The 25,566-nt window shown below is 38.7% G+C and overlaps 1 protein-coding gene and 1 long non-coding RNA gene across 2 annotated transcripts in view; one reads left to right on the top strand and one right to left on the bottom strand.

The window, feature by feature from the left end:
* LOC124110919 (IQ motif and ankyrin repeat domain-containing protein 1-like) overlaps positions 1-25,566 on the top strand; it is a 354,922-nt gene that overhangs the window by 77,916 nt on the left and 251,440 nt on the right. The window lies entirely within an intron of this gene.
* LOC124110921 lies at positions 21,785-24,062 on the bottom strand. The gene is made up of 3 exons (XR_006857353.2): positions 23,618-24,062; positions 23,105-23,258; positions 21,785-22,547 (listed from the first exon to the last, which is right to left on the bottom strand). It is a non-coding gene; the product is annotated as an uncharacterized LOC124110921 (long non-coding RNA).

The following is a 25,566-nucleotide window of genomic DNA, read 5'->3' as shown; positions in this document are numbered from 1 at the left end:
TAAATCTGCAGAGCACGCCTAACAGATTATTGGTTAAGTCGGGTCCTTTCAGGAGACAGTCATTTAAGCACTTGCCATTATATCTGGCACTACAGTCGAAAACGACTCTGATTTTATTTGGCTTCTTAGGGTGATATACCCCATGATGCGGAATATACCATCTGTTACATGCATGTAATTCACCTACGGGAACTTCCTCTGCATGTCCACCTTTAATCATGGCATTTATAAAGGCGGAGTAGTCACTGTGGAACTTTGGATTTCTACGGAAACGTGATTTTAGTCCATCAAGTCTTTGAAATGCCATCCTCTTGTTATCTGGAAGCTCTGGAGTTCCAACCTTGAACGGAAGCGGCATTTCATAATGTCCTTCTGCTACATGAATGCCTTCTTCCATCTGTTTCATGAATATCCTATCATCATGAGAGATGTTGGAAGCATTGTAGTCATTCTCATTTAAGTCTACAGAGAACATGCGGATCACATCATTTGGAACAAACTGCTCCTTCACAGATGTTCTTTGAGATAGATGAACTTCGGACGGCGGACGTAGCTTGAGCGGAATTTCACATGACATCACTCTGTGACTGATGCCAATTGAATCGGAGTTCTCAATTTGTGATTGATCAATGATACCGACAACACCCCATCCCAGGTCGGTACGTTGTCCAAATGGCTGACCTTCCTGAACTGGTGCGATAACCTCACGAGGTATGAGTGCTTGTGGGCAATTATAGCCTATCAATAGACCGATGTCAACATCATATGTTGGCTTCAATACATCACACAGTTGTCGTAAGTGTGACCATGCTTGCACTTTGTCGGGGGTCGGAATATGGTCCTTATTGGCTGGTATCACATCCATTGAATATGTTCCAGGGAGAGCAATCCTGAACACATTGTCCATTCCTCGAACTTGAAGACCTCTGACCTTCTCGCTTTTGACATGTGCATTTGCTGAAGTCATTGTAGAGAGCAACAGATTAACTGGTGTACCTGTGACACCGAGTTTGTTGCACAAGTCTTTTAACACAAAAGTCGCATCGGATTGGGTATCCAGCAATGCATATGTCAACAGTTCATTTGACGGATTATCGGAATGAGATACCCACACGGGTAAAATCATGGAGCACTTATCCACAGAATTGCTTCCATTACTGAGATGGCTAATACCTTTCAGCTTTGTCCCCTCAGAAGGTTTAGGGAGATCACCATGTAACATAGTAGCATGAAGACGTGAGCATGTCTAACATGTTAGCCTGTTCTGACAAAACTTTGAAAGATGTCCTGGCTTGAGACATCCAAAGCACACTTGACTGTCTATGAAGAACTGTTTTCTTTCAATCAAAGGTTTAGACAACAATGTCTCACAATCATCAAGCTTGTGTTGACCTTTACAGAAAAGGCAAGTTTCAAATTTCACATTTGATTTCTTGTCTAATTTACCTGTGACAGTGCTTAGAGATGAATCTCTCAGATTTATGTCAAACACTGTACCATGTGGTCGTTTAGCTGTCTGATGCTGTGACGATGCACGAGTGTTCCGGGGCTTGTTCTCATGTTTCAATTCCAAGGGAAAAGAAGTGACAGGATCACACATTATTTCTGCTTCCTTAGCAATGAAAGTCACAAATCTTGAGAATTTAGGAAATTCTGATGTCTGTTCCCTATATTCGGCGACTTTACGTCTCCAACAATTGAGGAGCCAATCAGGTAGCTTCTGAATAAGCTTACGATTTTCACGTTCATCATTTAGGATGTCTAGTGATCTGACGCTTGACATTGCTGTTTCACACTGTCTGAGAAAGTCTGCAAACTTACGTAATGCATTACCATCCCTTGCTGGTAGTTTCGGCCATGAATCTAGACGGTCACGAAACGCACCTCCAATAATGAAATGGTTTCCAAAACGTTCATCAAGCAATTTGATCGCCTCACTGAATGCATTCTCTGACGATAAAAGAAAAAATCCCTCGACAGCCTCTTTGGCTTGTCCACAAAGATAGCGTTGCAAATAATAGATTTTTTCACCTTCAGGAATACCTCGCCTCCCTATGAGGACATTGAATGCACTTTTCCATTTTGGGTACATTAGAGGGTCCCCAGAGAAAGTTCCTGGCTCTGGTGGAGGTAAACGCCCAATGTTTATCTGATTTGCTAAGGCCTTGATTAAATCTTCATTCTGAGAGTTTTGACTGAACAGAACATTTTGCGAGTCTTGAACGTTTTTAATCGGAACAGATTCTATGTCTACATTCACAATGTCACTTTTGACACATGACTCATGTGGAGCTTTAATTTCACTTTGTGTCAGATTCTCAACCTGAACTGAGTCAATATAATCTTGTACAAACATGTTTTTTCCATCCGGACATAAAACAGGAGAATGAACAGAATCCTCATTCACTTCACTTTCTAATTTCTCTACAGCTTCTAATTGTGCCATAGCCATAGATAATTTCATTTCAGTTTGACACCTTTCAAGCTCAGCTCTCTTTTGATTTTCAACTTCAAGAAATTTCAATTTAGTCTTTAATGCTGCAGCTTCGGCTGTAGCAGCAATTTTGGTCTCATACAGTTTTGACACATTCGACATTTTTGATAACTTAGTCTTTACAGATTTACATGATTTGCTGTCAGCGAATTTCCGTTCACTCAAACCAAATTCAAGTTCACACAGTTTATCACTCACGGATTTAATTAAATCAAATGTTTTGATTCAATCTCGTCAAATTTTGCAAGCAAATGTTCATCAGAATAATTGAATTCAGTTAGTTTCCCATGTTCACTACACACAATTGCCATACGGTCTTCTAAACAATCACGAATTGAACGCAGTTCAGATATGTCCACACTGTCAGATACTAACTTCATGACACTACTCGCCTGCCGACGCCATGCAGATAGTGCAGATTTGAAACGTTTCACACATAGTTCAATCTTATAATCAGTGTATTCTTGTGTAGGTTTAGCCGCACGGCTACTTAAATCATCATCACAATTGTTCATATTGTCAATATTCAAATCCATGCTGACACTATTGAAATTCAACTTACTCCCGGTACACGTTCTTTCCACTCAATCGATGTTTTACTATAATGTTTTCGAAAACTCTGAACGGAGAAACTGAGTATTCATGATGTTTATTTTACAGAATTTCTAATATAGAGAACTCACAGTTGTCCAATTCCCTGAAATCCGTAAAACATCTTGACGGAATGCGGATAAACATAGGCCTTTCTCACCGGAAAGCATGGTACTCGCTCCATACCCCAAGGGAGCTAAAAACAATACTCACCACTAATGAGAAGAAACAATAAAGCGCTATTAAAATATCTTATTACCATATCTGACTGACTACCGTTACACTAACACTTCCCAAGGTCCTAGAAGCGCCTAACCTCGAGGTGACGGTTCTGTGGAAAACTCTCTTCCCAATTCTCCTTCTCTATCAACATTGGTTGAACGTTTCCTTAGAGAAAGCGAACAACCTTTCAAAGATCTCCCTACCCACGGCGTCTGGTAGATATTATCTACTCCACAGTTGATGATCACAACCCCATGACCGATTCGGTATTCAACAGAATCGTCATATGCTTCCGGGTACCCAACTGGGTCATCGTTCACAACACCGGACCAGTCGTCACTCTTATCATGGGGATCAACTGACCACTCCAAGGGAGGTAAAACCGACCGCAGGGACTTCCAGTGAATAGCCAGACAAGCACGACTGGGACTTATACCCCAGCTGTCCAAGTTGTTGACACCCCACTACGTGGGAGACTGGGTCGTTGCTGGCAGAATTGTGAGATCCTGGGGGACCCATATGTCACCAACATCATCCGACATGGGAACAAACTGGCACTTATAGACGACCCGCCGCTACATGGGTACAAGCTGGCGCTTATAGACGACCCGCCGCTCACGTCGTTGCCCATAGCCACCTACCCCCCTACTCAACAAATGCTACCTGGCGCGTCATCCTTATTCAGAATGACCACCTCAGGCTGCTGTGATCCCGGACCCAGGCACAGGATGTATTCATCACCCTAGATATGGAGGACGCCTATCGACATGTCCCTATACATCCCGACGACCGGGTCCTTTACCAATGGGCAGTTCCCCCATTTGGATTTTCTTCGAGTGGAAACTTCACCCAGATGCCTATGCTCTTGTTTGTCGAGACCACGGTCTCCCCAACATAGACCTATTCGCCACCAGCCAGAACTACCAGATCCCTGATCTTAATATCTACGGGGCAGGATCCACTGGCTTGGGCAATCGACACTTTCAGTGTCCCCTGGGAAGGACTAAAAGCGTACACTTTTCCGCCACCTGTAATCCTTCCCAAAGTTGTCCAGAAGATCAGATTGACACAGAACCTCGATCTGACTTTGGCCGCGCCATGGTGGCCAGCGAGGGCTGGGTTCATCGACCTCATAGAGCTATCCAACGTCAACCCACTGCCACACCCAGTTTGGCCAAATCTGCTGATCCACCCTCACAGCAGACAGCCACACCCAGGACCAAACAGGTTATGTCTTCAAGTCTGGTCCATTTACAGAGAGCACTGAACGCCAAAGGCTACTTGGCCATCACGATGGCACATCGCCAAACCAACAGGAGCCTCTATGATGACAAGTGGCAATCCTTCAAGAACTTTTGCAGGGGCAAGCACCTAGACCCCACATCTGCATCGCCTCAATTCCTGGCCGAGTTCATGCTCTATCTGCGTCACAAGTGTAAGCTCAAGGGCAGTACCATCATGACCTTACTTGTGGCGCTCAACTCTGTCCTGGCAGTTCCGGAAGATTGGCGCATGATGTAAATCCCGGAACAGGCTCTGCTCTGCTCATTCAGGCTGGAAGACCAAAAGGCGAAATCTCATACACCAGCTTTGGGCTTGAATGTCATTCACACCTCGCTGAGAGATGCGCCCTTCCAGCCACTCAAAGCGACGTCACCCTACAATCTGATGAGAAAATGGTCTTCCTACTGGCGCTCGCCACAGCAGCCCGTGTCAGTGAGCTACACGCCTTGGAGATGTCGTATTGGAGGATGTGCTAGGCACGCACAACTTGGTCCGTTAGTAGTGCCCAACAGGCTCCTCTACTACACGTCACTGACCTTGCCTCCAAGTCCAGAGCCGGCCTTTCAACCTCCCCTGGCGTAAGCCCTGGACTTGAAGGTTCATGCCCCACTTGCATATGGCTCGGTACTCCAGTCTCGACCTAACCGAGAGTTATTGTCAGGCTGCGCAGTACCAGGACACAACGCATACCTGACTCTTCCCTTCCATGAAATGGTCATCCAGGCTGACCATACAGCCGAAGACAGGCTGAGGGAAATGGAGTTTCCCATACTTGAAGTGGTCACCTGAGGGATTGCCTAAAAGTCGGGCCGGGCCGGGCCAAGACGGGCCAAAGTGTTATTGGCTAATTACTTAATTATCGGCGATCATATCTACATATTATTGATGCAACATACACACATGACACTACTGAACAATCACCAATCCAAAACGTGCAGCATAATTAAGTAATTCGGAGTAAATCACTTAAAAACTAGAAAGTGGAGCTGTGTGTTAGCGTCGCTGATCTAGGTAACATGTAAAAGAGCAATCGTTAAACGAAATAGGATTTGACACGTATCAAATACTTCTAGCTATCGTCATACGAATTTCCATCTGTCGGCATAGCGTTTATATTATAGGAACGTACTATATCTAAGTAAATACCACTTTATAACGTCACTGTTCATCGTATTTAAAGCAGACACGTTGGTTAAAGTAGACCTCTTCTCCCTCTACTCTCGACAGTCACACAGTTCGCTCCGACTTGGCCCGGGCTGTCAAAATCAACTTTAAACAGACAGATTTATCTTCAAATGTGATTACCTCTATAGATTAGTGTTATATCTACATATACACCACTTTATAATGTTACAGATCGCAGTATTTATAGACAACAAGGGGCTCAAAGTGAAGCCCTTTTCCCTCTACATTCTCAACATAGTCTCTATCAGAAGTGTTTGGCTTGTGTTGGGTCCGACTTGGCCCGGGCGGTCAAAATCAACTTTAAACACACAGATGTATCTACAAATGTGATTAAATCTATAGATTAGTATTATATCTACCTATACACCAATTTATAATGTCCAGGTGTATCGCATTTAAAGAAATCTGCGCCCTTAAAGTGAAGCATTTTTACTTTATTTTCTTTTAAAAAAAACAAGTCAGAAATGTTCGGTCCGACCTGGCCCGGGCTGTTAAAATCAACTTAAACCTCATAGATGTATCTTCAAATGTGATTAAATCTATAGATTAGTATTATATCTACTTATACACCACTTTATAATGTCACAGATTGCAGTATTTATAGACAACAAGGGGCTCGAAAGTGAAGCCCTTTTCCCTCTACATTCTCAACATAGTCTCTATCAGAAGTGTTTGGCTTGTGTTGGGTCCGACTTGGCCCGGGCGGTCAAAATCAACTTTAAACACACAGATGTATCTTCAAATGTGACTAAATCTATAGATTAGTGTTATATCTACCTATACACCAATTTATAATGTCACAGATCGCAGTATTTATAGAAGACATGGGGCTTAAAGTGAAGCCCTTTTCCCCTCTACATTCTCAACATAGTCTCTATCAGAAGTGTTTGGCTTGTGTTGGGTCCGACTTGGCCCGGGCGGTCAAAATCAACTTTAAACACACAGATGTATCTTCAAATGTGACTTAATCTATAGATTAGTGTTATATCTACCTATACACCAATTTATAATGTCCAGGTGTATCGCATTTAAAGAAATCTGCGCCCTTAAAGTGAAGCATTTTTACTGTATTTTCTTTAAAAAATCCAAGTCAGAAATGTTCGGTCCGACCTGGCCCGGGCTGTTAAAATCAACTTAAACCTCACAGATGTATCATTAAATGGATTCACATCTATAGATTAGTATTATATCTACCTATACACCACTTTATAATGTCACAGATTGCAGTATTTATAGACAACAAGGGGCTCGAAAGTGAAGCCCTTTTCCCTCTACATTCTCAACATAGTCTCTATCAGAAGTGTTTGGCTTGTGTTGGGTCCGACTTGGCCCGGGCGGTCAAAATCAACTTTAAACACACAGATGTATCTTCAAATGTGATTAAATCTATAGATTAGTGTTATATCTACCTATACACCAATTTATAATGTCCAGGTGTGTCGCATTTAAAGAAATCTGCGCCCTTAAAGTGAAGCATTTTACTTTATTTTCTTTAAAAAATCCAAGTCAGAAATGTTCGGTCCGACCTGGCCCGGGCTGTTAAAATCAACTTAAACCTCACAGATGTATCATCAAATGGATTCACATCTATAGATTAGTATTATATCTACCTATACATCACTTTATAATGTCACAGATTGCAGTATTTATAGACAACAAGGGGCTCGAAAGTGAAGCCCTTTTCCCTCTACATTCTCAACATAGTCTCTATCAGAAGTGTTTGGCTTGTGTTGGGTCCGACTTGGCCCGGGCGGTCAAAATCAACTTTAAACACACAGATGTATCTTCAAATGTGATTAAATCTATAGATTAGTGTTATATATACCTATACACCAATTTATAATGTCCAGGTGTGTCGCATTTAAAGAAATCTGCGCCCTTAAAGTGAAGCATTTTTACTTTATTTTCTTTAAAAAATCCAAGTCAGAAATGTTCGGTCCGACCTGGCCCGGGCTGTTAAAATCAACTTAAACCTCACAGATGTATCATCAAATGGATTCACATCTATAGATTAGTATTATATCTACCTATACATCACTTTAAAATGTCACAGATTGCAGTATTTATAGACAACAAGGGGCTCGAAAGTGAAGCCCTTTTCCCTCTACATTCTCAACATAGTCTCTATCAGAAGTGTTTGGCTTGTGTTGGGTCCGACTTGGCCCGGGCGGTCAAAATCAACTTTAAACACACAGATGTATCTTCAAATGTGATTAAATCTATAGATTAGTGTTATATCTACCTATACACCAATTTATAATGTCCAGGTGTGTCGCATTTAAAGAAATCTGCGCCCTTAAAGTGAAGCATTTTTACTGTATTTTCTTAAAAAAATCCAAGTCAGAAATGTTCGGTCCGACCTGGCCCGGGCTGTTAAAATCAACTTTAAACACACAGATGTATCTTCAAATGTGACTAAATCTATAGATTAGTGTTATATCTACCTATACAACAATTTATAATGTCCAGGTGTATCGCATTTAAAGAAATCTGCGCCCTTAAAGTGAAGCATTTTTACTGTATTTTCTTAAAAAAATCCAAGTCAGAAATGTTCGGTCCGACCTGGCCCGGGCTGTTAAAATCAACTTAAACCTCACAGATGTATCAAATGTATTAACATGTATACAAAGTGAAGCATTGTTTCGCCTGAGCCAAAATTCACCATAACCTTATAGATTTAAACGTTGTATATGTCATTTTAACTGTAACCTTTTGATTGAAATCCTATTCTTTTGAAAAGGAAAATAACTTACACGTTTAGAGGCCTCCCAATCGTAAATCCTTGGTAGAAAACGATTGACAAGGTAGACGTTACCCATAAAGTTGTGTCTACCTTGTCATCCGTGAACTTCAACAAAGAGAAACAAATGTTTCAACTGTTAGATGCATGGACGTAACACATCCTTCGATCATTGTAGTGGTCAGTTTACTGACCCGGTGTGTTGACATTTGTCATCAGCAGGTTGTCAGTTACTGACCATACCAAACCACACCACGTGTTTGTGTCTACGTAAACATACCAATTGTGTTTTTTAGATCACAAACCCCTACGTATGAAATGAGTCCTTTATAATTGAAAGAAACGCCGGAAAGGATTATTCCAAATAATTAGAAACTGGCAGGCTGCGTAGACGGGGCGTAGTTGTTGGCATCTAATTGTGTCACTATTAGTACGATGCATGTACTACATGCCATTCCACTTCCCGTTATTAGTTATACAATATTTATAATTCCAAAATAAGTGAGTAAATGCTTTTGACTTCCCCATTCTCGAGATTAATCTAAGCTTGTATACCTTGTTTGATCTCATTGTAGAGTAAGTTTTGCAGCTATGTTGCTGAATAAATTGTAACTTAAGCTGTTTATTCCAACAACAGATAACGCGTGTTGAAGTCTTGGCATGTTTATATGGTGTCATAAGCTATGATCTTTAGTCAAACGTGTTTTGAATTTATAAGAAATGTAAAAAAACACTATCTCAAGACTCACACATGTTCCTTTTTTATGCTGATTCAGAAAACGCAACATTCATATTCATATTTATTGTAATGTGAATTTTAAACATGTGTTTTAACTTTCTCAATTATGTTTTGCCATTTTACGCAATATTTGTTCTTACATCAGGTGTAGACACTTACGGTTTCTTTCCCGAACGCAAACTAAACTGTAATTAGAAATATACCGATGCGGGTTGAGAATGCATTTACAAAACTGATTCACATGTACTCATAAAACATACGCATAATATTTCCAATTGAGAATTATTCGTAACGTACTACTGGTTAACACATGTGAACACATCTCAATGTTGAAGATTATCGTGAACTGTTAGTATTTGTACTTACATCTGAGGTACCACTTAGGGACCAGGTTTTCGTACCTATATGCACATGTACATCTTTTTTTGCAAGAAAAACACTTCCTGCACCCGAACTTGAGTTGATAACATTAATGTTTGGTTTCACAGTTCAAGCATCGTCTCACAATGCGCTAATTTGATTATTCGATTATACTGGAGAAACGTTTTTGCCTTACTTCAAGTCTTGTGTCTCATCGATCCTTCTCATTGCGTCCGTATATGCACGTTAAGTGTGGAATTAATCCAAATTACACCTGTACCCAGCTTGCTTAATTGCCCCTTGCTTAATTGCAATCAAGTAGGTGTTGCGTAATCAATCAACCATTTGCCCTTAATTAGCTGTCTTGAGCTGTAGTTAATAGCAGACCGTTTCATTGATAACTTATGCATTTGGTGAGGCTAATTAACAAAACCCATTTATTTTCTTTTGAACTTACGTTAACATGTTTGTCCTAAAATGCTTCCAGAATACTTTTGTAAGCTATGATAGTGTCGTGTCCCTCGCAAGTACGAAATAAAGTTATAACATATCACCATATTGGTATGAAAGATACTATTCCATAAAACATACTATCACTGGCCACTGACAAACATTAGCAGTATTAGAATAAGTTAGTGAGTGAGTGAGTACGGTTTTACGCCGCTTTCAGCAATATTCCAGCAATATCACGGCGGGGGACACCAGAAATGGGCTTCACACATTGTACCCATGTTGGGAATCGAACCCGGGTCTTCGGCGTGACGAGCGAACGCTTTAATCACTAGGCGACCCGACCGCCCTCTTAGAATAAGAAACATAATTAAATACAGTATGACGTATAAGCATACAGAAAACTAAGAGAGCCCAAATTACTTCAGTTTCTGTACTGTACTTGGGTTTACCTCGATACACCTGGACATTATAAATTGGTGTATAGGTAGATATAACACTAATCTATAGATTAAGTCACATTTGAAGATACATCTGTGTGTTTAAAGTTGATTTTGACCGCCCGGGCCAAGTCGGACCCAACACAAGCCAAACACTTCTGATAGAGACTATGTTGAGAATGTAGAGGGGAAAAGGGCTTCACTTTAAGCCCCATGTCTTCTATAAATACTGCGATCTGTGACATTATAAATTGGTGTATAGGTAGATATAACACTAATCTATAGATTTAATCACATTTGAAGATACATCTGTGTGTTTAAAGTTGATTTTGACCGCCCGGGCCAAGTCGGACCCAACACAAGCCAAACACTTCTGATAGAGACTATGTTGAGAATGTAGAGGGAAAAGGGCTTCACTTTCGAGCCCCTTGTTGTCTATAAATACTGCAATCTGTGACATTATAAAGTGGTGTATAAGTAGATATAATACTAATCTATAGATTTAATCACATTTGAAGATACATCTGTGAGGTTTAAGTTGATTTCAACAGCCCGGGCCAGGTCGGACCGAACATTTCTGACTTGTTTTTTTTTAAAGAAATTACAGTAAAAATGCTTCACTTTAAGGGCGCAGATTTCTTTAAATGCGATACACCTGGACATTATAAATTGGTGTATAGGTAGATATAACACTAATCTATAGATTTAATCACATTTGAAGTTACATCTGTGTGTTTAAAGTTGATTTTGACCGCCCGGGCCAAGTCGGACCCAACACAAGCCAAACACTTCTGATAGAGACTATGTTGAGAATGTAGAGGGAAAAGGGCTTCACTTTCGAGCCCCTTGTTGTCTATAAATACTGCAATCTGTGACATTATAAAGTGGTGTATAGGTAGATATAATACTAATCTATAGATTTAATCACATTTGAAGATACATCTGTGAGGTTTAAGTTGATTTTAACAGCCCGGGCCAGGTCGGACCGAACATTTCTGACTTGGATTTTTTAAAGAAAATACAGTAAAAATGCTTCACTTTAAGGGCGCAGATTTCTTTAAATGCGATACACCTGGACATTATAAATTGGTGTATAGGTAGATATAACACTAATCTATAGATTTAATCACATTTGAAGTTACATCTGTGTGTTTAAAGTTGATTTTGACCGCCCGGGCCAAGTCGGACCCAACACAAGCCAAACACTTCTGATAGAGACTATGTTGAGAATGTAGAGGGAAAAGGGCTTCACTTTCGAGCCCCTTGTTGTCTATAAATACTGCAATCTGTGACATTATAAAGTGGTGTATAGGTAGATATAATACTAATCTATAGATGTGAATCCACTTGATGATACATCTGTGAGGTTTAAGTTGATTTTAACAGCCCGGGCCAGGTCGGACCGAACATTTCTGACTTGTTTTTTTTTAAAGAAATTACAGTAAAAATGCTTCACTTTAAGGGCGCAGATTTCTTTAAATGCGATACACCTGGACATTATAAATTGGTGTATAGGTAGATATAACACTAATCTATAGATTTAATCACATTTGAAGTTACATCTGTGTGTTTAAAGTTGATTTTGACCGCCCGGGCCAAGTCGGACCCAACACAAGCCAAACACTTCTGATAGAGACTATGTTGAGAATGTAGAGGGAAAAGGGCTTCACTTTCGAGCCCCTTGTTGTCTATAAATACTGCAATCTGTGACATTATAAAGTGGTGTATAGGTAGATATAATACTAATCTATAGATGTGAATCCACTTGATGATACATCTGTGAGGTTTAAGTTGATTTTAACAGCCCGGGCCAGGTCGGACCGAACATTTCTGACTTGGATTTTTTAAAGAAAATACAGTAAAAATGCTTCACTTTAAGGGCGCAGATTTCTTTAAATGCGACACACCTGGACATTATAAATTGGTGTATAGGTAGATATAACACTAATCTATAGATTTAATCACATTTGAAGATACATCTGTGTGTTTAAAGTTGATTTTGACCGCCCGGGCCAAGTCGGACCCAACACAAGCCAAACACTTCTGATAGAGACTATGTTGAGAATGTAGAGGGAAAAGGGCTTCACTTTGAGTTCTGTGTTTTCTTTAACTACTGAAATATGAGACAATAAAGTGGTAAATAATAGGATAAAATACTAGTCTTTAGATATAAATAATGTTAGGAACTTTAGAAGTGCTTGGACAGTTATTAACACGTGTCGTGTCAGTCTTTTGACATTCGAGAATATCCATTTCCAGAAAACATCCTGTGTTGGTTTAACACGAATTAGTAAAGGTTAATTACCTAAACACGTTAATTAATGAAAGAAGAGTAGTCAAAACACTGTCGTTTCCTGCCCAGGACATCACACCCCTACACGCTAAGGTCGGTGAGAAGCATTCTAATCAAAGAATACACAGTCAAGACGCTGACTTTTCTACGAGACTCACGGTATGTAGTCATAATCATCAGTTAATTACATTGTTGAAGGTGCATTTTTATTCAAACTCAATTAAATGAGCAAAACTATACGTTTGTGGACATTTGAGATCTGCCTAGATATGCGCGTTTCGTTTTATTATTCTGCAATCCATTTTTAGTATTACCCGCTGGCCCGGCCCGGCCCGACTTTTCTTGGCCCGACTTTTAGGCAATCCCATAAAAACACGTCATACAATCTTACTCGCAATGATGATAATGAATGGACTATGGTCGACGAAAAAATTGAGTGGCTACTGAATATCGTCATTGCCCCACCATATGTTATGATGGGTAAGGGACATCAATTAACTAGGATAATGAATAGTGGGATCGTACTCGGGGCTTATATTACCTCAAAACGAAAAAGTGTGTTAGTCGCTCCCCTGCCAGAAAACCCAGGTTATATGTTATTGAGTCGTCCAGCATTAAAAAAAGTTACTTTAAATTTTGTTACTGAATTCAATGATATAAAACAGAACTTGAATGCTATGGCTGATCTTTCTACACTTAAGAAAAGAAAGAACGCTTATGTCTGTTTTCACGCTAGGGAATTCACAGGGGTTTCCCCAGGAATGTGGAAGTAGTCCGTCAGTGTTTACGTCATTTCAAGAACACAGTCTCGTGAAAAACGTATGAACGTCAAATTGTGTCGTTCATACACTTATGAACGTCAATTTCGCGGTCATGTGACCGACCTCTCGTCCAATGGAAAAGCCGTATATCGTGTAAACTTCAAATGAAAAAATTATTCATTATTGAAGTCTTGTTTGGGGATGCATCGGTAGATGCCTTCGAGATATTTCCAGGTCTATCAATTAAATGGCATAAGAAACACGAGCGTCAATTTTGCAGTATTATTTATATGGGAGTATCACCCGTTGCAACCCTTGAGGGGGGTCCAAATTAATAATGGTGAAAGCATTTCTCTTACTAAGATATTTATGCCGCATAATATACATTTAATGAGGTTGATGTATACTCTCAAAACATTGAAGCAAGACCAATTAAAGACTATTATATGATATGATAATATACATTATGAGTTTATATCTGGTGCTCGATGAAGCATCTGAAAAGATTGATATTGTTAATGGATTTCGATTACATCAAATAAGCGACATAGAGAAGGAGAGGGAGTTTAGACTTGGATTGTATAAAAAGTATCGCAGAGCTGTGAATGTTCTCGATGGAGTTGACACTGCGCTTGTAACAGCTGGCATGGGACTCGATGTAGCCGGTGTTGGTTAATTATCAACTATAATCGCCGCGCCTATCATACTTGGTATGAAAGTAGCAGCTGGAGTCTCAAAATCTATTTCTCGTAAGTTGCAAAAGAAAGCATTAAAACATGATAATATTCGGATACTCACTGAAGCAAAGTTGAACAGCATTGAGGATCATATTTCAAAAGCGCTGGCTGATTGTAAGATATCCGAGGAGGAATTTCGTTTAGTGTTGTCAGAACTAACCAAATACAACACAATGAAGCAGGAGATTCGATCAAATTCTCATAAGACCAGTAGTATTAACGAAGACGAGAAAAAAAAGTTCATAGAGCAGGGGACACAACAAGCGTGTCAATTAATCCGGCCAAAACCAAGGAGCTGGTTGGAGATTAAAAATAGATTGTTTACTATCGTTGGATCACATTTAAACGAATGCTTACATTAGTAAAAATGTTGAAGGCTATAGTAAATTTTATCCATTATCAATTAATATTGATGATTCTTTTAATACAAATCATGACGATTCAGTTGTATAGGTAATGGTGATTCTGGCTCACTTCAACTGGAGCCAGATTGATATACCTATACCACTATTACAGATGGGGGCGGTCGGATAGCCTAGTGGTTAAAGTGTTCGTTCGTCACGCCGAAGACCTGGGTTCGATTCCCGACATTGGTACAATGTGTGAAGCCCATTTCTGGTGTCCTTGCCGTGATATTACCTGAATATTGCTAAAAGCGGCGTAAAACCATACTCACTCACTCACTCACTCACTATTACAGATGGAGTTTTTTATGTCAAAATGATGATGCGATTCAACAATCATCATGAGATTAAACTAAATTGTAATGAAAAAGGTCTAGCTCACCACCACTTGGAGCCATTTTGGAACCTATCAATGCTTCTATGATATAATTTTTTATAGGTAATGGTGGTTCTGCCGCAACCCCACTGGAGTCAAATTTATATACCTATACTGCTACTACAGATGGAATTTTTTTATGCCAAAATGATGATGCGATTCAACGATCGTCATGATTCGTATTAAAAGAATCATCAATATTAGTTAATAATGGATAAAATTTACTTTAGCCCACGTTATATCTCGAGGAAGAAGTTTGATATTTTTACAACGAATGAAGTTCATCAGGCTGACCTCTTCTTTCTTCCCCATGATAAGGTAAGATGCAAAACGTATAAATACGCTTTAACCGTAGTGGATGTGGCTAGTTGGTACAAAGAGGCTGAGTCATTAACCTCAAAAGATTCAACAGAAGTAGCTACTGCACTGAGCCGCATATATAAACGCGGACCACTAAAATGGCCCAAGTTATTTCAAGTAGATCCTGGTCGCAAGTTTATGGGATCAGTAACTAAACTGTTAACAAAGCACGATGTCGCAATCAGGTGTGGTGAAAAAGAGGCCCACCGTAGTCTTGCTATCGTTGAAAGATTTAACTGGACATTAGTGGAATGTTTGTTTGGATATCAGTATGGGATCGAAATGAAATCGGAACGATTAAGATCAACCAAATGGGTGACACGATTATCAGCTGTTGTATCAGCGCTGAATAATGAAGTAACAAGATTAATCAGGAAGAAACCATCCGATGCGATTAAAATGAAATCTGTGACTTCCGAATCTTCAGCACCGAGGAGAGGCAAAGAACAAAAACTTCTGGATAGAGTAAGCGTAAGATATTTATACCAGCTGGTGAACTCGAAGGAGGCCTACGTGGCGCAACTGACCCGATTTGGTCTCTTAAGATATATAACATTAGTCGGTTGGTAATGAAAGAAGGAGAGCCTATTCTTTATTATCTTAAAGATGGACCGGGCAGGGCATTTGTACGAGAAGAGTTGCTCATAGTTCCCAACAATACAGTATTACCACCATAACCATAAGCATAGGTAGTTATACCATCCTTATCAATCCATCTCTTTGTATCTAAGGGGGATAATGATGTCTTGATCATTCTTAATCCATATATCCTGTGATTGACACTTCTTAAAGAGTTCATCTTGTGTTTGAATGTTCTACCGTTGAATAATGCTTCTTTATACTGTTCGTGTTTGATATGCTTTGTTACTACATACTTCTTAACGCCCTTTATAGAATACATCTTAGGTCTTAATCCTACATACTCCGCTATAGGGGTCCCAGCTCATTCATCCTTCATCTTACCTAACACCTTTTTATTTACTACACTGTGCAGTGGATTATCTTTTTGGTAATCGCTAGTGTCGTACATATCTATTTTTTCTGCCATATCTTTATACACATCCTCGGTTTGTATTTCCATCAACAAAGAATCTGTATCAGTATATAACACCTCGCATCTATCGCCATATTGCTTCTTAAGTTCATTGTAATAAAAGTCATACATTAAGTGTTTTGACAAGTCAAGAATACTCATACCTACGTACACCGGTCTGTTGAATTTTATATTACTTTTCTGCATATGTAGTGCGGCTAAGTCTTTATTCATCCTTCATCTTACCTAACACCTTTTTATTTACTACACTGTGCAGTGGATTATCTTTTTGGTAATCGCTAGTGTCGTACATATCTATTTTTTCTGCCATATCTTTATACACATCCTCGGTTTGTATTTCCATCAACAAAGAATCTGTATCAGTATATAACACCTCGCATCTATCGCCATATTGCTTCTTAAGTTCATTGTAATAAAAGTCATACATTAAGTGTTTTGACAAGTCAAGAATACTCATACCTACGTACACCGGTCTGTTGAATTTTATATTACTTTTCTGCATATGTAGTGCGGCTAAGTCTTTATCAAATATCTTGCTTCTGTTAAACGCCGGACTGGCTATAAGTTTCCTGAGTCTCTCTTCCTCATTAGACCTGACCAATTTAACATCAACACGCTTCCTTAGATTGTCCATAGTTTTACCAAATACTGAGTTATTCATGAGCTTATATAGATTCTTTTCGAAATCGCTGGTAGCCATCTTTCTTCAATCTCTGTTCAGTCTTATATAGGGTTCCATCCAAGGGCTTTGATCAAACTTTAGAACTCTGTGTATTTTCTTTAGTTTCATGCCTAACGATAGATATAACTGGAGATTTCTGTAGTGAACTATATATTTTGTCTTATCCATCAAATTTGGTACGAGTTTTTCTACGTTAGCTAAACTAGTATTGTCCATCAAGGAGTGTTGATCTTCCGACATCCAATCTTTTTTAACCATTAATCTTTCTGGAGCTAGCGGATAACTGTTATGGTCTTTGTGCAACTCTGTTGGATATTCCAAGTCAACTTCTAGTATGTACCCTTTATTCACATCAACCTTGTGAATATCATTCATGTGGATATTATGAATATCATTCACATCAATATCATTCACATCGACCCACTCAAAACCACCCGTGGGTAAAGGTTGACTCATAGCCCATCCGTACAAATTATTGGCGTCGAGATATAATATGTACGTATCGGGTTTACTCAGATCATACCCTTCCACAAATTTATTATTAGCCTTAGAATACCTTTTCGCCTTTCATCGATATACCACCTCTTAATCCTTTCTCAATAAACAAGTGCATATCGTAATCGGTGAGTAGTTTTAGTTCTACACCGGTCTTATTCGGTACTGGAATAGTACCATGCCGGGTCCAAACCGTATTGTTTTAAACATGTCTTTCTAAATATCTCGAATATATATCGGCGAGTAACAGTACATCGGTTTTTAAGTACAGATCGTGATAATCACCTAAATTCTTACAACCTAATTTATCCCACACCGTCAGAGCATGTTCATATTCGGCATCAGTTATTTTAGATTCTGTTAAGTTACTATAGAATGATTCAAGGGGTGGTTATTTAGTTTCATCGAATCTAGACCAATCATCCATATATTCGTAAGGATATACACCTTTTCTCAGGAACAAATGCTGTGTTAACCAATCAGTATAGTGATTTGTTATTGCAAAGTCATCGGGATGGTTCGCATTAGCTAAATTGTCCAGGGAAGATAACAGAAACTGTACGGAGTCTATGAATCTAAGCCCATTACTTTGCTTTGTTCTAGTTTTCCCATCCTTGTCCGTATAATGAATAGTTTTAGTCAATGAGAATGATATGTATTTTTCCATATTATTAGGAATGCACGTTAAGCCGCCGTCAGTCTTTGAGATAGCTTGCATGATGAGATGTGAATCGTATCCTCCAAGGTTATGAAACACAACGGGGATGGGTATTGTTTGAGAATATACTTTTTTAGTTTCAAGTTACACTCGTTATGCGCGGCTCCCCGATAATTACCCGTGTCGTGGCAATGATCTCTTACGGAATCCCCATTGAGTGGTTTATTATAAACATGACAAATCGTTGACTTCTTATAGGCCCTCCAATCATCCCTCGTCATACACATGGGTTTCTTACGCAATAAATTTTCCCTGATTATTCTCTCTTCATTTTGTAGATATTCTAGGAACTTTCCCGCCGCATCGTGACCTCTATAAATCACGGGCGGGTTTGTTTTCCCACCATACCTTACAACAATATATCCAAACCCACAAGGAATATGTTCTTGAGTTTTGTACGTAAAACTACATTCTGTATTGTGTTCGTTAGTTTCTATAGGTTTAATAAGTGCTTCGAAGTCGGTGTAAATTATGTACGGTCCTGGCATTTGATTACAATAATGTTCAAATTTTTAATATATTTTTTCCTCTTTAGGCATATCGATCCTGATAGCAGTCTGTCCAACACCTCTTCAGTCTTCTTAATGCTCTTCTAAAATATCTTGTCTGCTGTACCCATGCAGGCATCTTTCGCAGAAATATTTCTTTCCTGCATGTTTTGTTTGATCGCATAATAGTCTGCTTAAACTCTTTATCCATGTATAATGATATTTACCATCTTTTTTGATCAGAAAAAAAATGATTCTGGGAATATGTTCTGAGGCGGAGTTTATCCTATGTACAACAATTCCTTTAGAAGAATGTCCGAAAACATTTATAGCTAAATTATTTTGCTTTTCCACCTTATTAATTTGAGAGATTGGTGTAGGTTCGTCTATACCATCAAAGTTGAGTCCATCATTTTAGGGATAGCTAGAAGGCCTATCCGGATTTTTGTCTACGGGGAACAATGCAGATCTTATAGCAATTCTTAAACAGCCATCGCCTTTATTTTTTACATTAACTATAGCTTTTTTCTTCTTATAATACGGGGGTAAATCTATATAAGATCCAGCTTTAAAAGGCATATAATTTGCTATATCTAAATATAAACTATCTATTTTATCCACACCCAAACCCGAACCTCAATTAGTCCAACGTTCTAAAGATTCTTGTATCTGTTGAATTGATGTATCTAATGATGTGTTTATAGACTCATATTCGTTGATAACTTCTTGATTGCTCCGGAAATAAGGTTCGGTATATTCGGCGTTATTTTTACTTAATAACATTTTAACCGTTAGATGGTATTTTATACTATGTAAATCATCTGACTCCTCGTTAATTTTGCTTGAAATGATGGGCTTAACATCATTAACATCCATGTTGGAATTAATATCCATCTTCCAACCTCTTAGATAATTACCAACGCCGTCTGTGGGTACAAATCTTAACTCATCAACTGATTGATTTTTATCATCTGGTTGATTTTTATCCAGTAAATCAATTAATTCAGCTTTTCTCATTCGAGAATAACCTCTCAGCCCACTTTTTTTTGCAAGGATTCTTAAAAAGGTTTTTACACATGCTTTATATTCACTATTAATGAATACTTAGGTATATATGTTACACACTCAAGGCAGTTTGAAACAGTAACACTTCGTTAAATAGCTTGAATTTGCAATCAATAACGGACGATCATCGAAAGCATTTGGCGATTACGTAAGATAATGAGGTAGCCAGTCACGTGATCGTGTGACGTCATACCGGACAGTTGTAGCATCAAAACACACAAGTTGCACAACGGTGCCGCGCCGAATCGCTCTCGGAAATCTACTTTTATCTTCACCAATAATTCGACCTACAAGGTCAAAAATGGATTTGGAAGGTCTACCCCATACAGATACTGACATAGAAGTACAACCTTTTCAATTTGAACCTATTTCTGGCAGCAAGAACGACCAGAATACTGACGCCGATTCCAGCAGTTCACAAGAAAACAGTGACGATCCCGATCTCGACGATGTATTGAATAGGCCTCACACAGACTGGTTTAAGCTAGTAATTAGCGTGCCATATATTCAGGAAAACAGATTAAATATGGAATCAATCTTTCAGCTGTCACGGTAAAATGTGTCACAATTACCGCAATTACCGCAATGTTAGACCAATAATAATATGCGAAGCCACGCCTATATATGTGACAGTAAATGCTCAAATCGCGAGTTACAAGTAAATCGTTTCAATATAATATGTCAGACTTTTCACCTTAATTATTAAATATGTTATAAAACTTCTTCTGGCTAAATATACCCAACAGAAGGATCGAATATGGGGATCAACCTTTCTGTGAAATACCATTACGTACGTCAGTCAATACACGTACACTAGCACAGTACCCTAAATTCGTGAGTGTAACATTATCAATGTTGCCGGTGCATCGAAGTTCAATTTTATAACACATTCAATTTCCATAGACGTCTAGCTATTGGTAATTATAAGCTGTTGTGATAGTTATTGTGGAATATAAATTTTCAAAAATGGGACACATGAAATGCTAAATAATTATGAACTTTTATAGTGTGAATTTTAAAAATGTGCCATAAATAAGAAATAAGTGAAATGCTTTTATTTTTAGGGAACTGTACCATAAAGAAATTGATAGGTTTGCATTTATTTATGTATTATTAGCTATATCATAATTGTGTTAATAGGTGTGACTGTGGCAACTGTATGCCTATGTCATCACGACCTGACTCGAAATGTTGCCACTTTTATGCTGGGGTGAGAGAGAAACCTTTGGATTGCATCACTCAACATGAAGGATTCTCAGTAAATTTCACCAACATACACGTCCTACAGTTGGCTCTCCCTGAATTTGTGAGTTTGGCTGGCCCACTAGACGATAACGAACCAATTAATAAGTATGTTCCTTCTTAACCGCTGATAATTACTATAGTAAATGAAGCTGCATCGATTAAAATTGACATATCCTTATCATTGTAATCCATCAAATATTCTCCTAAACTGTCAGCAAGTGAAAAAGAAATATTCTTCAATGCCTTACAGTAATCATGGTAATATATAACATGAATAAAGTGTGATCAGTTCCAAAGAAAGACCTGCAATCAAATTAAGGAACAACTAGAACAAAACTGAAGGTGTAAATAATTTATTTGCATACTACTTTTTAACATAATGTTAAAAAATTGATCAATTAATACAATGTCTAGACTAACACCACAAAGACATGTTGAATTAATAACAAAAGTGAAGTAGCAATAAATTATGTTTGTCTGTTTAACGACACACTCAGCAATATTCCAGATATATAACGTCAGTCAGTAGATAATCGAGTCTGCACCAGACAATTCAGTGATTGACATCATGGGCATCGATCCATGCAGTTGGGATACGATGACATGCATCAACCAAGTCAGCTAGCCTGACCACCAGATAACGTTAGTCGCCTCTTATGACAAGCATAGTCACCTAATATGGCAAGCATGGGTTGCTGAAGACCTGTTCTGACACGCAATGAATTATGACATCTGAACATAATTATTCCGGTATGGTAACAATATTATACAATTTCAAGTCACCGATTAAGAACACTAGTCATGTACATTGCTCATTCCTAGATCCGAACAAAATCTTTCAATTTACAGAACGTATCGCTATGTGGCATACCGCCGATTTACAAGATGGATCCATGGAAGGCTAAGAAAACATGATTGTCGTCCTATACCATCAGGTGTGGTGACTGCAATTAGGGAATACTTTCCATCTGAAGAAGTGGCAGGGTTCAAGTACTATAGATCTTCTTAATACATCAGACACATATGATTTCAGTTTATACACCATGCACCTATGACTCAGTTTATACACCAGTGACTTATGACTTCAGTTTCATACATGAGACACTTATGACTTCAGTTCATACATCAGACACTTATGATTTCAGTTCTTTCACCAGGATTGGTGTTGGGGAAGTAATCTGGATTGTTTCCTCAGCCTTATCTTCCTCTATGTCCATGTCCTCTTCAAACACAATCTCGCTCCTCTTGTACATGTCACACTGTCTTGGTCAGTGGTCTTGCCTGAATGCATCTTGTGATTCTTCGGACGGGTAATGTCTGAATCTGTCTTGTGCGAAGATGTATTTTTGCCTTGGGAACTGCCACTGTAAATAAAACAAATATCAAAATCATATAACATAAATCAACTAGGATAAACCAGGTCAGACCTATGGACATAATCTCTCGATGTTACTTATAACTATATATAAGATATCCTTAATCATAAATCTCATTATATCCCTTCCACTATTCAGGCTATTACATGTCCATTCCATTGCGATAATTTCCCTGGACCAACTGGACATGATGGCTTTGATTAACAGGATTATGTCAGCAGGGTTTTGTCCAATCAAAAGTATAGCATGTCGTTTCTTTCGCCAACCTTGATTTGTCTCCAGATATGTATACATGTGCAACAGCTCAGAGTGTGTAGGAAGCCATATATCATATTGAGTTGATACAGAGTATTTATCATAACAGAATGGCCTGAATTATTGGAAGAAGGTATCATCAATCAATCTATAGTATTTTCTGTCACATTTGTCTAAAATGATTATCCAAAAACACAATGAAAGCTAAAATAGTTACAATTACGGAATTAATTAATCACATTTGATTCTGAGCAGAATCAATATATGAAATGTTAGAATAAATCACTTACATGAAACCTGACACTCGAAATGGTGTTTTCCACTGCCAGACTCAACACAAGTTTGAACAGGCTCGAATGTTGACATGTCCTGCTGAATATCTGTACCTCCGGACTGTCCACAATCTTGTGTTGCTTTGAAACTATCACATGCTTCTTTCAGATCCTAAAACGGGAAAATAATTAATTTAGATTTTATTTCACATTCCAGATCTAATTAATTTTACAAAATATAAATTATATAAATCATAGACAATTATGACAATTCTGATTTTTTCTTAAACTAAGTAACCTTGCGACTAGTGTATGTAGGAGGAATGCCCAATCCCTCATGGGTGACAAGGCATACTGCCAAAACCTACGAGATGCGCGAAAACTGTGACATAATTACAGCTAAAAACAAAGTACAGTCAAATCGATCTACACCCAACAACTCTGGTAAATGAAAACTGCGAGAGATACAAACGAGCATGTAATATCATAAGACTCAATATTGTGAATCACGTTCGTATCTACTTCACTCACTTCTATTTGTTCTAACCGTCATCGCTTCTGAAAAGCCCCCCTCTCGGTGAACGTGGCACTTTTGGTGATATTCTTGCTCGTGCCGTCGATAGCCAGGGGAATGTCCGGTGCGGCATGCTTTAAAAGCTTGGGTTGAGCTTTCGTGTAGCCATACTGTGCCATGAACTCGGGATCCCTTTCATAATTCTTCTTTGAGAAATGTAAGGAGCACAACGTGCTGTGTTTGCTTATGTCTTTGAGTTTGACATCAGCACAGCTTTCTTCTTGGTAGATCGCGGGGAAATCCATGGAAATGAAGGCCTAAAGCATTCGTAGCACTTGAAGTGCACCCAAATGCAAGCCAATACGGCATATTGTCACTACAACTTCATTCAAAATATAGCGCTTAGCGTCACTTTTCAGTCGATAGCCGAGCGTAAACACGAACGATCAACACATAGCGGACTGTCTGGTATGACGTCACAGCCACAGGAGGCTGACCGCTAAAAAAAAAACTATGCATACGAGTGGGCGGAGCCAAAGTGTTCTAGGTTTTGGAGCATAATTATAATAATTACGAATTATTTTCAAAAATCAACTATGCAGATTTGGTATAAATTCATGTTTGAATGGTATTCTGTAAGAAAAATGCTGTGTTCGTAGCCTTTTTAATAATCCTTTAAGCTTTGAGTTCTCTAACAGTCTGGATTTGTATTCCAAACCGAGTAAATCAATCAATTCAGCTTTTCTCTTTCGAGAATTATCATGTAGACCATGTTGTTTTGCCAAAGCCTTCAACTCTCACAAAAAACAATTGTGGTTTAATGGTATATGCAAAATGAGTCAAATCTCTAAATGGTTGTTTTTCATATATCTAAATACGTATTCTCCCCAACCTATTCCTCCCGTTGATGTAATCTCTCTTCCTAGTGTAAATAATCTGGTTCCTGACCCTATCAGCACCGTGTTTCTTACATAAACAATAACGACCTTTGACCCCTATCCCACATACAGAACACGTATTATAAATTATATTTTTATCTGATGTAATAAGAATCGATACCACAGTAAATACCTACACAACGTCGGTTGCATTGAATCGGCTTCCCCATGAGTGTAAATCTGCACAGATTCATGGTTATGCATCTATCATATCATTTGTCTAAATGCAAATGACATCTACACTGGTGAGTCATAGTTGTCATCACTATTTATAGATTAGCTGATATGTAATAGATCATTGTTTATGCGTAGCTAAAAATAGACAACAGTCAGCCAGTCAGCTTGACACAGCTGAACAGCCAGTCAGCACTATTTATAGCTGAGTAGTCAGAGTTATTATTAATGGATGATACGCAATAGATCATGGCTAAAAATAGCCACGGTGGACAATCCCATCACTATAAATGCTATCTCGCGGTCTTTCTGAGCCTCTGACGGTGTATAAAACTGAGAGAGTGTTGGTCTAGGTATTGGGTCAAGTTTCTTTCCATAAACAAGGAAGTATTTGTGCATGGCAGATTCAACATCCTTAAACATTTGAATTGAATGCCCTTTTTTACGCAGTTCATCATTAATAAAATCTAACCTTAACATCCTATTTCTGGCCCATTGTGACTGGGCCACTTCAAGTTGTTCTAATGCTTTATTATGTCTTTTCAGCTCCTCTCCTCTCATACTTGAAAATAAAAAATTACTCCCCGAAAAAGCTAGAGCATTAACAATAGCTCCACCGACCATCATCGCAATTGATGCCATACCAGGGGTCCGGAAACCGTCATATGCGCCACCATGTCCGATTGGGAATCTCAAATGTCCAGTTTAAAATATTGCTTACCGGACATTTAAATTTTTCTGTCAGGACATTTTAAAAAGTATTGTCCGGACATTCTTCAATTTTGACCGGACGTGATCAACAGTTAGGACTGAGCAGTTTCTGTCTGCAGTTGTAACACAATGAAGATTATCTA

Source organism: Haliotis rufescens, unplaced genomic scaffold (genome assembly GCF_023055435.1).
Source record: "Haliotis rufescens isolate VD_foot unplaced genomic scaffold, xgHalRufe1.0.p SCAF_2, whole genome shotgun sequence".
In the NCBI taxonomy this organism is placed as follows: Eukaryota; Metazoa; Mollusca; class Gastropoda; order Lepetellida; family Haliotidae; genus Haliotis; species Haliotis rufescens.
Note: the sequence above shows the minus strand (reverse complement) of the source record. Positions and strands in the feature narration are given on the sequence as shown.